This window comes from Carcharodon carcharias, chromosome 17 (assembly GCF_017639515.1).
Source record: "Carcharodon carcharias isolate sCarCar2 chromosome 17, sCarCar2.pri, whole genome shotgun sequence".
NCBI classification, from domain to species: Eukaryota; Metazoa; Chordata; class Chondrichthyes; order Lamniformes; family Lamnidae; genus Carcharodon; species Carcharodon carcharias.
The window spans coordinates 25,958,287-25,975,836 of NC_054483.1; the positions used below are offsets into that span (position 1 = coordinate 25,958,287).

Sequence of the window (17,550 nt, forward strand, 5' to 3'; positions counted from 1 at the left end):
TTAAAAAGGTTTTTTTTAATCAAAGAACATTTTTGGTTTCAGCACACACCTTCAGCTGAATAAATGTTGAGGTATTTGGCAGAAGACTTGTACAAGTTTAAAAGTTATACTAATTCCTTCTCTCACCATATCACCATTTTGCTTCCTGTAACATTTGCATGGCGTGAAATATTGGAGCATTCAGCACATATATCATTATGCGCCAGGTTGGAGAACTCTTCAGGTTTCTTAGAATCAAGACTGTACTCAACATCATGCTGCTACTCTTGACAGTATCTTGTGATATTGTGCAGCTGTTTGCATGCTACCACTCACATGATTTACAATGGTTGAAGAAAAGAGACATCTTTTTGGTGCTCTAGCTGTTTGTGTTTGAGGGGACTGACTGTTCAGGATGCAAGTCCCTTCAAAGCAACATCAGTAACAACATAATTAGGACAATGTCTTCTTTTCAGTGACACAACAGCGATTTGTTCCAAAGTTAGCTGAACATCGTGTTCCATTGAGGGACAGCTATTAGAATATAGTTTCACTAGAGTACAGAGGATCAAATGGTTGCTTTATATCTGACCGGTCTACAAACTGATTTTGCTTACGAGTGAAGATACTCAATGATGTAATCCTTTTTTAATAAGCTTTATTAGGAAGCCAAAGATTCAAGACTGATACCGTTCTGTACACAAGCTATCTTTGATGGATCAGGCATTAACAATCTGGCAGAACATGAAATGTGTCCTAAACTGTGCTAATTCTATCTTGATCCCAGGTGCTTACAGCTGCTTAAAATTTCTCAGTTTAAACTCTCAGGTCTCAGATGTATGTGATGACTGCGATATGTGTCCAGTACATGGTTATGCAAAGGAAGGGTTAAAAACAATTCCATATGGGAAGAAACAAAGAAGTAACATTGACCTTCTCTTCAGTGAACATGGGTTCTGTTGCTTGTGCCAATGAGTGCCAGCTACCTTATCAGACATCACATTCTTCTTGCAACTGCTATGGCGCAGGCTTAGGGGCTTGTTGACTCACTGCAGTGCATCAAAACTAAATTTCAGTCATAAATCGACCTTTCCATTTAGCAATTATATTTTCTAGTAAAGATCCTATATCTTAATGGACTCATAACTGTGTCCATTAAGAATGGATGTGGTTGCCTTTGAAGGCGTGCAACAAAGGTTCACTGGATTAATTCCTGGGCTCAGCGAGTATTCCTATGGGGAGAGATCAGAAAGAAGAAAGCCTTGCATTTATATCATGCCTTTCACGATCTGATGGAGTCCCATGCGCTTCACAGCCAATCAAGTACTTATGATGTATAGTCATTGCTGTAATCTAAGTAAAGTGGTAGCTAATTTGGTTGCAATAAGCTCCCAAAAACAGCAATGTGACCAGATAATTTGTTATTTCAGTGATGTCTGATGAATAGTAAATATCGGTCAGGACACCAGGAGGGAACACCCCTGCTCTTCTTTGAAATAGTGGCTGTGGGATATTTTACATGCAGCTAAGATTTCAGCCGTTACCTTGGTGTAACACCTCATCTGAAAGATGTGACACCTCTGACGGTGCAGCACTCCCTCAGAAAGTCATAGTCATTGGCGCACAGAAGGAGGCCATTTGGCCCATTGAATATCCTGCATGCAATCACCAACAATTGTCTCTGTGGACGAAGCTGCAAAATAATTCACTTGCAAAGTTCTGTTGGCGTATCTTGTTCGTCCTTCGAGGCGAAGATAACCATATTCATCATCATCTGGGATGTTTGGAAGGATTGTGGTGTGTACATAGGTGACTGCACAGGTCGATCAGCACCTTGAAGGTTGTGCTGCAAATAGGACAGGATATTGCAGAATTTTTGTGGTTTACAGTTTGTATACTCTGCAGTAACGAGGGTCAGGAAAGAAGGGCCTGAGAGTAATTGACTTAAAAGGTTTAATTTAAAGGGATAAGTCATGGCAGGAGAGCTCAAAGCCATGGTGTGCTCCTCATGCTCCATGTGGGAAGCCGGGAACATTTCCAATGCCTGGGACCAGCATTTGTGCAGGAAGTGTGCCCAGCTGCAGCTCCTGGAAGCTCAGGTTTCAGAGCTGGAACGGCGGCTGGGGACACTGTGGAGCATCCACGAGTCTGAGAGCATCGTGGATAGCATGTTTAGAGAGGTGGTCACACCGCAGATGAAGAGATTTGAGGAAGGAAGGGAATGGGTGACTACAAGGCAGTCAAAGAGAAACAGGCAGGTAGTTCAGGAGTCCCCTGGGGTCTTGCTTGCAAATCGGTATTCCGTTTCGGAGGCTGATGAGGGCACTGATTCCTCCAGGGAGTGCAGACAGAGCCAATCTGCTGGCACCATAAGCAGCCTGTCTGTACAGGAGGGGGGGAAGGGGGGAAGAGCAATTGTAATAGGGGACTCTATAGTCAGGGGAACAGATAGGCGCAACTGTGATTGTCAACATGACTCCAGGATGGTATGTTGCCACCCTGGTGCCAGGGTCTGGGATGTCACTGAACGGCTGCAGGGCATCCTGAAGGGGGAGGGTGATAAGGCAGAGGTCACAGTACATGTTGGTACCAATGACATAGGTAGAAAGAGGGATGAGGTCTTGCATCAAGAATCCAGGAAATTAGGCAGTAGACCAAAAAGCAAGACCTCTCGGGTTATAATCTCTGGATTACTCCCAGTGCCATGTGCTAGCAAGCTCAGAAATAGAAGAATAGCACAGATGAATACGTTGCTTAAGAGTTGGTGCAGGAGGGAGGGTTTTAGATTCCTGGATCACTAGGACCGTTTCTGGGGAAGGTGGGAGCTGTACAAGCGGGACGGTCTACATCTGAACCAGAGCGGGACTAACATCCTTGCGGGCAGATTTGTTAGTGCTGTTGGGAGGAATTTAAACTAATTTGGCAGGGGGAGGGGACACAGAATGTTAGCAGAATAGGGACACATCATAATATAGTAAAACAATCAAGTCAGAGGGAGTACAGCTGCAATAAGCTTGAAGGGAGTAAGGCAAGGCTGGATAGCCTCTACTTTAATGCCAGGAGTATTACAGGTAAAACGGATGAGTTAAGGGTGAGGATTGACATGTGGAATTGTGATATAGTAGCCATCACTGAGACGTGGTTGAGGGAAGGGCAGGATTGGCAGCTCCATATTGCGGGATATAGAATCTTCAGGCGAGACAGGGGAGGGGGTAAAAGAGGTGGAGGCGTTGCATTATTAGTTAAGGAGTCCGTTACTGCAGTAAGGAGAGATGATATCTTGGAGAGGGCATCGAATGAAGCTTTGTGGGTAGAGCTTAGGAATAATAAAGGGGCAACCACATTATTAGGTGTTTGTTATAGACCCCGAGATAGTCAGTGGAAATTGAGGAGCAAATATGTGCCCAATTTGTGGAGGTGTGTAAAAACAATAACAATAGGGTAATTATATTAGGTGATTTCAACTTTCCCAACATTAATTGGGATAGCCATAGTGTTAAGGGCTTGGATGGAGTGGATTTCTTGAAATATGTACAGGAGAACCTTTTAGGTCAATATGTTGAGGGTCCAACAAAGGACGGTTCATTGCTCGACCTAATTCTGGGGAATGGAGCCAGACATGTGGCTGAGGTGGTGCTGAGCGAGAATTTTAGTGATAGCGAACACAACATGGTACAATTTAAGTTTGTTATGGACAAAGAAATCGACAAGTTGCAAAAAAATGTTTGGATTGGGAGAGGGTGGATTTTAGTAAAATAAGGCAGGATCTGGCCAAGGTAGACCGGGAACAGGTACTTGTAGGGAAATCTACAGAGGAACAGTGGGGGGTGTTCAAAAAGGAAATGGGGAGGGTACAGGCTCAACATGTTCCCTCTAGGGTGATAGGAAGGAGTAACAAGCCCAGAGAACCATGGATGACCAGAGATATTCAGGTTACGATGAGAAGGAAAAGAGAGGCTTTTAGCAGGTACAAGGGAAGCAAATCAGCAGAGGCATTAGTGGAGTACAGACAGTGCTGGGTGGAGTTTAAGAAAGCAATTAGTAGAGCAAAGAGGGCATATGAGGAAGCTCTGGCTGGTAAAAGTAGGGAAAATCCAAAGATATTCTATAAGTATATCAATGGGAAGAGGATAACCAGAGAAAGAGTAGGGCCCATAAGGGACCAAGGGGGCAATCTATGAGTGGAACCAGATCATATCGCTAGAGTGTTGAATGAATACTTCACGTCTGTCTTCACCCAAGAGAATGAGGATGAAGGTATGGAACTCAGGGAGAGAGACTGCGAGGTTGTTAAACAAATTGATATAGGGAGTGACAAGGTATTGGAGGTGTTGGCAGACTTATAAGTGGACAAATCTCCAGGTCCGAATGATTTGTGTCCCAGACTGCTGAGGGAGGCAAGGGAGGAGATTGAATGAGCTCTGACCCAAATTTTTAATTCCTCTCTGGCCATGGGGGAGGTGCCAGAGGACTGGAGAACAGCTAATGTGGTTCCGCTATTTAAGAAGGGTTGTAGAGATAAGCCAGGGAACTACAGGCCAGTGAGTCTCATGTCAGTGGTAGGGAAACTTGGAGAAATTTCTGAAGGAGAGTATCTATCTCCACATGGAGAGGCAAGGATGGATCAGGGATAGTCAGCATGGCTTTGTCAGAGGGAGGTCATGCCTAACAAATTTGACTGAATTTTTTGAGGAGTTGACCAGTTGTGTAGATGAGGGTAGTGCAGTTGATGTAGTTTATATGGATTTCAGCAAAGCCTTTGACAAGGTCCCACATGGGAGACATATAAAGAAAGCAAAGGCACATGGAGTACAGGGTAATTTGATAAGGTGGATTCAAAATTGGCTTAGTTGTAGGAGGCAGAAGGTGATGACAGAAGGATGCTTTAGTGACTGGAAGCCAGTGTCCAGTGGCGTACCACAGGGATCTGTGCTCAGTCCCCTATTATTTGTCATTTATATAAATGACATAGATGACTATGTGGGGGGTATGATTAGTAAGTTTGCAGATAACACAAAGATTGGCCGGGTGGTTAACAGTGAGGTTGAGTGTCTTGGTCTACAGGAAGATATAGACGGGATGGCCAAATGGACAGATAAGTGGCAGATGGAATTTAACCCTGAAAAGTGTGAGGTGATACACTTTGGAAGGAGTAATTTGACAAGGAAGTATTCAATGAACGGCATGACTCTAGGAAGTTCTGAGGAACAAAGGGACCTTGGCGTGTATGTCCATAGATCTCTGAAGGCGGGGGGGGCATGTTAATGTGGTGATGAAAAAGGCATATGGGACACTTGCCTTTATCAATCGAGGCATAGATTACAAAAGTAGGGAGGTCATATTGGACTTGTATAGAACCTTGGTGAGACAGCAGCTGGAGTACTGTGTGCAGTTCTGGTTGCCACATTATAGGAAGGATGTGATTGCAATGGAGGGGCTGCAGAGGAGATTCACCAGGATGTTGCCTGGGATGAAACATTTAAGTTATGAAGAGAGGTTGGATAGACTTGGGTTGTTTTCGTTGGAGCAGAGAAGACTGAGGGGAGACCTGATCGAGGTGTACAAGATTTTGAGGGGCATGAACAGGGTGGTTAGGGAGCAGTTGTTCCCCTTAGTTGAAGGGTCAGTCACAAGAGGGCTAAGTTCATGGTGAGGGGCAGGAGGTTTAGGGGGGATGTGAGGAAAAACTTTTTTACCCAGAGGGTGGTGACGGTCTGGAATGCACTGCCTGGGAGGGTGGTGGAGGCGGGTTGCTTCACGTCCTTTAAAATGTACCTAGATGAGCATTTGGCACGTCATAACATTCAAGGCTATGGGCCAAGTGCTGGTAAATGGGATTAGGTAGGTAGGTCAGGTGTTTCTCAGTATCGGTGCAGAGTCGATGGGCTGAAGGGCCTCTTCTGTACTGTGAGATTCTGTGATTGAGTTTTGGGCGAGCTTCTGGCTTAGGATTTCCTCGGCTTGTGTTTTCTCTCTGCCTCTGATTGGTGCATGCTTTCAAAGGGAGTTTTATGTGTGGTTGAGCCAGGTGTAGTGTTCCTGGGTGAGCTTTTCTCAGGAACTGAGGGTTGACATCAAAGTGTCTAAGTGAAGCCTTGAGGCGCCTCCTTTGACTGCCATCCCATACTCAAGCTCTCCAAAGTAGATTCGCTTTGGTGAGTGAACGTCAGGCATTCTAGTCACTGTAACTCTTTTGAGTTAAAACCAATAAAACCAAATTAACAAAATTGGGATAAATTAGGCACAGCCCCTAATTCAGGTCAGCTGTAAAACCAAGAACAAAGTTTAAAGGAAACTTACAAACTTTAAATCAAATTGTGATTAAAGGGGTCAACAAAACACCCCAGTCCCCGCGGTGCCCACCGGGCACGGGAGGCCTCGAGAGTGCCAGCAGACACCGTGTGCTCCCTCTCCAGGGACATCCGGCCGCAAACATAGCCGCGGAAGAGGGATAAACAATCGGGCGGGACTCCCCCGTTGATCACCCGCTGCCTGCACCTGTTAATGGCCAACTTGGCGACCCCCTTCCCGACCCCCTTCCGCACGGGTGCCCATAGATCAGGAGCGTGGGGCTGAAGTGCAAACAAAACATCATTAAAAGGTTTTTCAAATAACTAAAAAGGGAGTGCAGCCTACCACACCCTATATATGCATGGTCCACGGACTCCACAAGACCGCAAAAAGGGCATGTGTCCTGAGAGTCCGTGAACCTATGCATTCTCCTATTATAGGGGACTGCTGCATGCAACACCCTCCAACCCAGGACCCCGATAGAAAGGGGGAGGACACCTCCGTAGAGGGCCTCCCATCGAGGGCCTCCGCTGCCGGACGGCAACAAGGCACGCCAGGGCATGTCCGGGCGGCGGACAAGGGCGAGAAAATGGAAGGCGTGCAGCAGCAGTCCGTACAAAAAGCTCCTCTTTGCCGTGCCAAAAGGCACAGAGGGCATGTCCCCGAGGCGGCTCATATTGCGGGGCACCAGCACCCGAGGGAGGGTTCGGGGCTTGGGGCCAATGTGGAATTCCGTCCAAACAGGGGAACGCTCAGACGGAAGACCACCGCGCTCCTGGGCCACCTCAAGACCTAAAATCATATCGGGTCCGAGCACGACCGTTCTCAGGTCTTGGATGGCATCGGCCGTGACCTGGATACTCATAGACGCGCGATGCGCCAACTCCTGCGGGAGCATCCAGCCCAGTCCTCCGCCACCCAGCACGTCCCCAATCCTAGTCACCCCTGCGGCCACAGCCCTCCCCTCCGCCAACCACTGAAAGGGACGGAGGGGCGGATTCCTGAGCAGCGGCTCTCTGATGATAGCCGCTACTCCTGATGGGGGAGAGCTGCGTCGCGAGGCGACCATATTCCAGACTTTGATCAGGTCCTGGTAAAAGATGGGCAACGCCTGCAAGGAGCCACTGAGGCCCCTCTGTTCTATAAACAGGAGCTGCACGTCATAATTCAGGCCGTGCACCTGACGGAAGAAATACATCGTCAGGGCACACCATCTAGGAGGAGGCTCGACGTAGAGGTATCGCTGCAGGGTCTGAAGGCGGAAAGTCGCCACCTGTGTGCATGGGCACACTAGCGCCTGACCACCCTCCCTAGATAGTTGATGAGCTACTGTGGTTGGTGTGTAACTCTTTCGAGTACAGACACGTTTCCATCTGTTTCAGATGAAGTTACATTGTTTCATAGTTTGCCATTGTGAGATTTGAACTCTTGATCTTGGGGTTACAAGCCCAGTACCATAACCAAATGAACAGTCCAACTAAGCTATGACTCTCCCTCCAGGATGTACAGGCTGGAGTAGATCAAAGAGCTGAAAGCCCAAGACCTTCTTCCTGGCCTGGCAGGAGAAGGAAGGGTGGGCGCGGACAGTGAGTGGCTGACGCAGGATGATGGACGCCGATCTCAGCCAATCGGGTGCCGCTTCGACCCGACGTCTCCGCCAATAGGATGCCCGGGAAGGCGGGAACTTGTAGCTGGCCGTTGAGCCGAATGAGGGCGCGCGGAGCATTTCGTCCGTTTTTGGCGTCTTCCAAACACCGAGCGGCCGGAGCGGCGTTGAACTGGACTGGGAATATAATAAACAAACAAAAATCACCCTCACTGTCGGCAGGTAAGCCCTTGCGGGATGGCGTTTGACAAATCATGAGGCGAAATTGCCTTTTCTTCAAGGGGGCTCAAAATAAAGCGCAATTCCTCCCCCCCGCCCCCTTTTTACGCTGGCGCGTTTTGCGCCAGTTGTTGTTGTTGTTGTTGTTGTTGACCCCTCCCACCCCCGTCCCGGGCATGTCCTGTTGCCTTCAATCGCACGTTTCTTTTGTTTTTTAAACAATCAACGAGGTGAATTACTTCAAAATCAGCTTTTTTTTTTAAAGGTTTAATCCCTCAGCCTCAGCTTGTGGAAATGTTCGGCGAAGGTGGAACTTTATTGATTCTACACCAGTCGCCAATGCCAACTACTCAGTCTGTCATTTCCAGTGGAAAATAAGTGTAAAATGTCGGCTGCTTTTGCCTTGAAAAGTACACGCACACACACCCACCCCACACTGTAAATGGAGTTTGTATTTGTTGACAGCTCCCCTGTCAACATGAGAGAGCTGCGAAGAGTGATGTTCAGGAGTACTGAGCCAGGGTAGAGTTCCCTAAAGGGTAAGTTGTTCCTGTCCAAAGGGGTCTCACAGAGAGAGAGAGAGAGAGACACACAGCCGCACTCATGGAAAACTAGCTCTGTGACCTGAGCAGGCTTTGCACTGGGAGCAAAATATTCAAGACAGCTCAAAAAGGAAAGATGTGCCTTTCATCCAGAGCTTTCCACTGCCTCAGGATGTCCCAAAGAGCTTCGCACAGCCAAAGAAGCATGTTTGTCGCGGAGCCACTGTTGTGATGCGGCAAAGGTGGCAGTCACATTGCCCACCGCTAGATCCCAAGCACAGCACCCCGGTCGTGACCAGAGAATCTTTCTTTTCTCAGCGATGTTGGTCGAGTGACAAACGAGTGGCCCGGACACCGGGAAGAACTCCCAACCTCTGAAGAAGAGTTCATATGGACTCGAAGCGTTAACTCTGTTTCTCTCTCCACAGATGCTGCCAGACCTGCTGAGTTTTTCCAGCATTTTCCGTTTTATTTCAGAACTCCCAGGTTCTTTGAAATAGTGCCCATCCAGCTGAGAGATTAGGTATGACTACAATTTAAGGCCTCACCCAGAAGAAACCAACTGGACCAACCTGAGCTCTGGAATTTTCTCCCGAAATATCTTACTTTCTTTCTACCCCTTTCTCCTCCTTGAAGATACCTCCGTAAAACTGGGCTTGTTTGAATATCTTTTTAAGTGGCTCACTGTCAAATTTTGCTTCATAAAGCTCCTCGCAAGCAACTTGGGACATTAAAGGTGCCATATAAATGCAAGTTGTTATCGTCTATTGCTTGTTTTTTTAAACCCATATGAGTGAAGTTTGGCTAATATGTTGCAGTTTGTCACTTCTTTTGATTATCAAAGCACTTACTGCTATTTCCCTGATGTTGACAGCTCTGAAGTTGACTGTTGTATTTACTACACTAGATACTAGCTGCCATAATTACACTAAGGTCCATGAAATTATCATGATTTACATGGTTATGTCTTGAACTGTTTTCTGTCAGGACATCGGGCTCTCACTGCTTATACATTTTGGGAACCTGGAAGTGTTCAATTTAAAATTTCCACGTGTCCTTGCTTGTGGCAAATTCTTTGTTTCGAAGTACAATTGGGAAAAAATGGCATTTAGTTAGTTGGCCTGAAGATTGGTGTTTTTCCAGCAGCAGAGACTGGTAATGGAAAATCACGAAGAGGATAGCAATTCTTGAATTTTGGTGATCAATGCACCGAACTCCCTGTTTGCACACTTGAAGTCAGCATGTTTCTGAATGGTCAAAAATGACAGCTAAGGACTATTTCAAAATTAAGTTAATTTTGTTGTTGACATATCCAAACATGGCCCATGTTGCAATTTGTTTGCAGTTGTATGTCCTCTGAATGAATCGGCACAGGTAATAAAAGAAAAAAAGCATTTGCATTTTGGCTGTTGCTTTGGAACCTGTAAATTAATCTATTAAGCTTCTGTTTGCACTTTTTTCTTGATCCCCTTTTAACCTCTTCACTTTATCCATCTCTTCTGTTGTCATGTTCCCTTTCATTTTTTTTCATCTTGTGTGTGCTGTCCCCAAAAACCCCTTATCACAACCATTTAGTTGTCCTGGACCTTCCTGCTCGCTGCTGCCATGTCAAGCATGACTCTGTCTTAGATAAGCCTGCTGTAATCTGTTTTAGCATCCTATGAAGGGCCCATTGAGATACTTGTCACTGCCTCCCAATGAGCAGCAACCCAAACAGCCCCATCTTTCTCTCTGACTTTACATAGCCACTGGGGGCTAATTTTGCCAATCTCCTCCCCATCCAACTCATCCCTTCCAGTGCTGATGCGGCCAGTGGATGAGTTATCATTGCCCCCTCCCAATCTCCCTCCAGAGTGTGCAGACATTTGTGAAAATGCTCTTGTCATCTATGAGCTTATTATGGATGCTTGGATCGATGTCACGGCCTTGGCAGAAACCTGGCTGAGGAGTGATGGCAGCTTTTCTGTCAGTGAAGCGTTTCTGCCAGGCTATGTCTTCCTCCACATGCCTTGCACAAACTGTCAATGTGTCACTGTGGCTCTGAGCCCCAAATCACCCTTGGTCTGTCTTATGACACAGAAGTTGATAAAGCTGAGTCATTTAAAAAATCCCAGAGGAAAACTTTAGATGTCTGTCATAACCTATATTTTCATTTGGTATGTTTTGAAATGCAACTCTGAATTCAGGCATAACACCAATATTTCTCGAGAGGTTTTTTATATCAAATCACGTGAGACATTTATTAATTTACCCAAGTTAAATATATACACATGGCTACAAATTACTACTGTCATAACTTTTACTAGATTCTCAAACTAATCTCCACTAAGGTAACAGCAACCCATGGACTTTAAGCAGATGTCAGGCAAAACAATTTCACTTTACAAATTCAAAATGAGGTTCCTTTCACTTTGGTCCCTGTGCAGGCTTACAGCTGCTTTGATGTTACATGCCTCTGCCCTGCACACACAAAACTGCTATCTGTAATAACCAGCACATCTCTTAGAATGTAAATTCTCATTTTATCACCAGCCCCTTTGAACTCCAGTTCTTCGAACAATAAAACCCCTTTCTTAGTACCAATTTTGTTAGTAATATAAACATTGCTTGGTCTCTTCTAGCTAGATGCCAGATTTCACTCCCCTTCCTGAATGGTCTCTTCAACAAAATGCAAATCCACTCTACCTTACTGTTCACATCTCATATACAATAAAGCACCCAGACTAGCTGGCTTTAATCCAATTAAGACACACCCACAGACATAACCTCTATTTAAAAAACAATAATTTCCAATAACATATACATCAGTAGCTTCATAACAGTCTGTCCCTACACTTCTGGCACTTTGTCCTCATTTGAGCATCTCATTGAGCTCCACCCTTCTCACTTGCCATTTCAAATTCTTGTTCTCTGTCTTCCACTGAAGTATCCTAAACATTTTCTCACCCAGGTAACTTCACTGCTTTCCTCTCTCAGCCTTTGCACTGAGCAAACTCTCATCCTTGGTGATATCAACCCCCATCTCATTTCATCATGCCGTCTCTTGGAGTTCACTGGCCTCTGACCCTCTCATTATCTCTCCCTCCATACAAATTCCTTAACCCATATACAGGGCCATCTTCCTGACTTTGTCATTCGCATCATCTTGCTTCTTCCATTGTGTCAGTCATAGGTAAGGTGCGGAGAGTGGTGTGGACTTCAGTTTAAAAAGGACATGGAGAGCGGCAGGGACTTCAGTTTATGAAGGGCGCAGTTGGGGAAAAAGGAAAAAAAAAGCAACTGTGACGTTACAGGAAGCTACTAATTTGATTAGTCAGTAAGTGCTCAGCCTAAGGGACAGTGTGTGAGAAACCAGCTTAGGACAGGCAAGTTAAGGTAGATCTATAAATAAAAAGAACTAAAACTTTAAAAATAAAACAAAATTTGAAAACTTTAAAATTAAAATCAAACTATAAAGATAAAAAAAGCAATAAAAATAAAGTAGTTTAAACAAGCATCTAAAACACATATCTTGTCGTTAAGCATATAACCTTTAGTTGTCAGTAGTATTTGCATTCAATAAACACAATAGGCAGAATATTGGTGTCGGTGTGTGGAGGTGTGCCCGACACACCGATGTGTAAAGTGACACAAGATGACGTCGGAAGTGCGTACCGACATTGCGTGTCATTCCAGTATTTTGTTCAGCGGGTGTGTGCCGGAGGCAACTGCGCGCCCACCGTACTGTCAACGGCCTATTAAGGCCATTAAAAAAGTAATTTACCTTATTAACAACACTGCCCGTCCAATCTTAACGTTGGGCAGATGAAGAGCCCAAGCGGCCTTCGCATCTTTCAGGAAACCTCATCCACGGGTGGGATGAGGTTTCCCAAAGGTTTTATAAAATAATTAAATAAAATTTGCAAAATTCACAAACATGTCCCAGCTTATGTGATATTGTCACATGAGGGCACATGTTTAAATAATTTTTTACATTATTTATAAAAAAGTTTTAATATTAACTTAGTCTGCCTGAGGCAGCTCTGTGCCTCAGGGAGATCGCTGCGCGCACTGGCCCTGACTTTCCCTCTCCCCCCCCACCCTGCTCAGGTAGCGTTGAGTGCTACCGGCCATGTGTAATGTTCGGGGGTCTTAATTGGCCTGCCCGCGTAAAATGGTGGAGCACAGCCAATTGCAGGTAGCGATCGGCCCCACTCCCGAACAGCCCACCCGCTGTAGGAAAGATTTAACCCCGTAAATTATAGCATACGTAAGTAATTGAAGTAAATTAACTAAATAACAAGTTAGAATGGCAGGTGTTAAGTTGCAGCTGTGAGATGTGGGAGCTTTTGGATGTCAAGGCGATCCATGACAAACATGTCTGCAGGAAGTGTAAGCAGCTTGAGGAATTCTGGATCAGGATTACTGATCTGGAAGCCAAAATGCAGACACTGCGCAACATAAGGGAGGGGGAGAAATACATGGATACTTTGTTCCAGAAGATGGTCACACTTCTTAGAATAGGGTCGTCTGTTTTGGTCAGCAATGAGAGACAGGAGGATGTGACTGTCAGTGAGGCAAGAAACAGGACAGAGCAGACAGTAGGGAAGGAGCCAATTTGCAATTGTCAAATAGGTTTGAGGTGCTCACAACCTGTGTGGATGAAAGCGAAGTCTGCAAGGTGGATGAGCTGACTGGCCATAGCACTGTGGTACAGGAAGCCGTTCAAGTGGGGGGAGCAAAAAGGCATATAGTGGTAGTAGGGGATAGTACAGTGAGGGGGATTGACACTGTTCTCTGCAGCAAAGAGTGAGAGTTCAGACGGCTATGTTGCCTGCCCGATGCCAGGGTTCGGGACATCTGCTCAGGGCTGGAGAGGAGCTTGCAGTGGTGGGGGGATAGTCCAGTTGTCGTGGTCCATGTAGGTACCAGTGACACAAGTAGAACTAGGAAAAAGGCTCTGCAATGTCAGTATGAGGAGCTAGGTACCAAATTAAGAAGCAGAGCCTCAAAAGTAGTAATCTCTGGATTATTACTTGAGCCACGTGCAAATTGGCATAGGGCAAATAAGATTAGAGAGATGAACGTGTGGCTCAAAGACTGGTGTGGGAGAAGCGGGTTCTGATTTGTTAGGCACTGGCATCAGTACTGGGGAAAGTGGGGTCTGTACCATTGGGACGGTTTACACCTGAACCATGCTGGGACGAGTGTTCTCTCAAATCACATAACTAGGGAAGTAGAAAGAGCTTTAGGGAAGTGAGGGATCAAGTTTGGGTAGAGGTAGCAATTCAAGGTGTAGAGTCAAGACAGGAGAACAAAGTAGTAATGTGAGAAATGAGGGTCAGAGAATGGCAGGAAGGGACAGAGAGAGAAAAAACCTAAGACCGCATCAACAGTCAAGACGAGATGTTATAAAGGTAACAAAAAGACAAAACTGAAGGCTCTCTTTCTGAATGCATGTAGCATTCATAACAAAGTAAATGAATTGATGGTCACATTGAAGTAAATAAATATAATCTGATAGCAATTACGGAGACGTGGCTGCAGGACAACAATGATTGGTTCCTTAATATTGAAGGGTACATGATATTCAGTAAGAATAGGAAGCTAGGTAAAGGTGGAGGGGTAGCACTGTTAATCAAAGAGGGCATTGGTGCAGCAGTTAGAGATGACCTTAACTCGGGTGATCAAGATGTAGAATTGCTTTGGGTGGTGATGAGGAATAGTAGAGGATAATAGTCATTAGTGGGAGTGGTCTACAGGCCCCCTAACAGTAGCCGCAGTGTAGGACAAATCATTCAAGAGAAAATATTGTGTGCTTGTGATAAAGGGACGGCAATAATCATGGGTGATTTTAATCTACACAAACTGGCAGCAGTAGCCTGGATAGGAGTTCTGAGAATGTTTTCGAGGTTGGTTCCAGAACAGAGCAGGTTATATTAGATTTGGTATTGTGTAATGTGACAGGATTAACTCATGACCTTAGAGTAAAGGCACACCTCGGTAGCAGTGACCACAATACAATTGAATTTTACATCCAGTTTTAAAGGGAAAGGAGCAAGTCTAAGACTAGTATCTTAAAATTGAATAAGAGCAACTATGTGGGGATGAAAGCTGAGCTAGCTGAAGTAAACTGGGAAACTAGGCTGGAGGATAGATCAATGGAGAAGCAGTGGCAGACATTTAAGGGGATATTTCAGTGTATTCAGAGTAAGTACATTTCTACTATAATTAAAATTCTAAGGGGAGGACCCACCATCAATGGTTAACTAGAGATGTTAAGGAAAGCTTCAAACTTAAGGAAAAAGCATACAACTCTGCAAAGTTGAGTGGCAGGATAGATGATTGGACAGAATATAAAGAACTGCAGAGAATGACTAAAAGGTTAATCAGGAGAAAAATTAGAGTACGAGCAGAAGCTAGCTCGAAATGTAAAAACAGATAAGAGTTTCTACAGCTATTTAAAAAGGATAAGAGTAAATTAAGTGAGTGTTGTTCCTCTAGAGAGTGACAGTGGGGAGTCAATAGTAGATATTAAGGAAATGGTGGAAGAAATGAACAAATATTTTGCTTCTGTGTTCACTGTAGAGGATACAAAAAACATTCCAATAATAGCTGCAAATCAGGAGGTGAACAGGCGAAAGGAACTTGGTGAAATTGAAATCACAAGGGAAACGGTACTGAACAAATTGATGGAGCTGCATCTCCGGGTTCCGATGGACTACATCCTAGGGTCTTAAAAGAGGTGGCTAATGAGGTAGTTGATGCGTTGGTGTTAATTTTCAAAAATTCGCTAGTTTCTGTCTGAAAAGGTTCCATCAGATTGGAAAATAGCAAATATAACCCCCAATATTCAAGAAGAAGGGAGGGAGGCAGAAAACAGGAAACTATAGGCCAGTTAGCTTGACGTCTGTCATGGGGACGTTATTAGAATCGATCATTAAGGAGGTTATAGCTGGGCACTTTAGAGCTCAAAGCAATTGGGGGAGAGTCAGCATGGTTTTGTAAAAGGAAAATCATGCTTAACCAATTTATTGGAGTTTTTTAAGGAGTAACATCCGCAGTGGATAAAGGGGAGCCTGTACTTGGATTTCCAGAAGGCGTTTGAAAAGGTGCCCCTTCAAAGATTATTATGGAAAATAAAAACACATGGTGTAGAGGGTAGCCTATTAGCTTGGATAGAAGATTAGCTGGCTGGCAGAAAGCAGAGATTATGCATAAATGGGTCTTTTTCTGATTGGCAGGATGTGACGAGTCCCACAGGGGTCTGTACTGGGGCTTCAAAGTTTTGCGATTTACATCAATGACTTAGATGAGGGGAGTGAATACATGGTAGCTAAATTTGCAGATGACACAAAGATAGGTAGGAAAGTATGTTGTGAAGTGGACATGAGGTTGCAGATGGATATAGATAGGTTGAGTGAGTGGGCAAAGATCTGGCAAATGGGGTTTAATGTGAGAAAATGTGAAGTTGTTCACTTTGGCAGGAAGAACAAAAAAGCAGAGTATTACTAAAATGGAGAACGGCTGCATAATTCTGAGGTGCAGAGAGATCTAGGTGTTCTAGTACGTGAGTCACAAAAAGTTAGTATTCAGGTACAGCAGGTATTAAAGAAGGCTATTGGAATGACATCCTTTAATATGAGAGGGATTGAACATAAAAGTAAGGATGTTATGCTTCAGCTATGCAGGGCATTGTTGAGATAGCACTTCGAATACTGTGTGCAGCTTTGGTCTCCTTAATTAAAAAAGGATGTAAATGCACTGGAGGCGGTTCAAATGCGGTTTACTAGATTGATACTTGGAATGAGTAGGTTGTCTTATGAGGAAAGGTTGGACAGACTGTACTTGTTTCTACTGGAGTTTAGAAGACAGAGGTGATTTGATTGAAGTATACAAGATTCTGAATGGCCTTGACAAGGTGGACATCGAAAGGATGTTTCCTTTTGTGGGTGAGTCCAGAACTAGGGGGCACTGTTTTAAAATTAGTGGCTGCCCTTTTAGGACACAGATGAGGAGAAATATTTTCTTCGAGGGTTGTGCGACTTTGGAACTCTCTGCCTCAGAAGTTGGTGAAGGCAAGGTCAGTGAATATTTTTAAGGCAGAGGTAGATAGATTCTTGTTTGGCAAGGGAATCAAAAGTTATTGGGGTTAGATGGGAATGTGGAAATTGAAACACAAGAAGATCAGCCATGATCTTATTGAATGACAGAGCAGGCTTGAGGGACCGAATGGTCTACTCCTGTTCCTATTTCTTATGTTATGTTCTAATCACTGCCTTGTGCCTTCATCCACATTTCACTTCCTTCTCCTCACTCTTCTTCCTTCTATGTCTGTCCCAAGATAAAACTACTTCCTAATTTGCTACCAACTGTACTTACAAAATTCCAACTGTCTAGCTTTTGGCCCTCCATTCACCATTAAATTTATACACCTGCTGATCCGATTTACCCCATTGTGATGTACATACTTGATACCCTAGCCCTGGCGTGAAAACCATTACTGCCCCTCACCCAGAGAATATCCCATTATGACCCTCATTTCTGTTTCCTGAAGTCTTAAGGACGCAGACTTGAATGTATGTGGGGACACTTTATCTTCCAGTGTGTGGATATTGTTAACCCCTTCTTTGCAATGTCAGTAATCAGAGGGTGCAGATTTAAGATAATTAGCACAAGAACCCGGGCAATATGAAATGTCTTCTGACACAGTGATTATTTATGATCCGAAATGCACTGTCTGACAGGGTAGTGAAAGCAATTTTAATTGTAACTTTTCAAAAGGAATTGGAGATATTTATGAAAAGGCAAAATTCACAGGGCTCTGGGGCAAAATTGGGAATGTGGAATTTATCAGGTAACTCTTTCAAAGAGCTGGCATAGGATTATTGGGCTGGAAGATTCTATGATTCTTTGTAAAGAGTTTCTGGATGG

At 44.6% G+C, this 17,550-nt stretch overlaps 1 protein-coding gene across 1 annotated transcript in view; it reads left to right on the top strand.

Annotated features, from left to right (window-relative positions):
- The first annotated feature begins 7,970 nt into the window (after window positions 1-7,970).
- LOC121290046 (phosphatidylethanolamine-binding protein 4) overlaps window positions 7,971-17,550 on the top strand; it is a 511,444-nt gene continuing 501,864 nt past the window's right edge. Inside the window, exon 1 of the mRNA XM_041210194.1 lies at window positions 7,971-8,098. The gene's annotated coding sequence lies outside the window, so the exon portion shown is untranslated. The remainder of the gene's footprint in view (window positions 8,099-17,550) is intronic.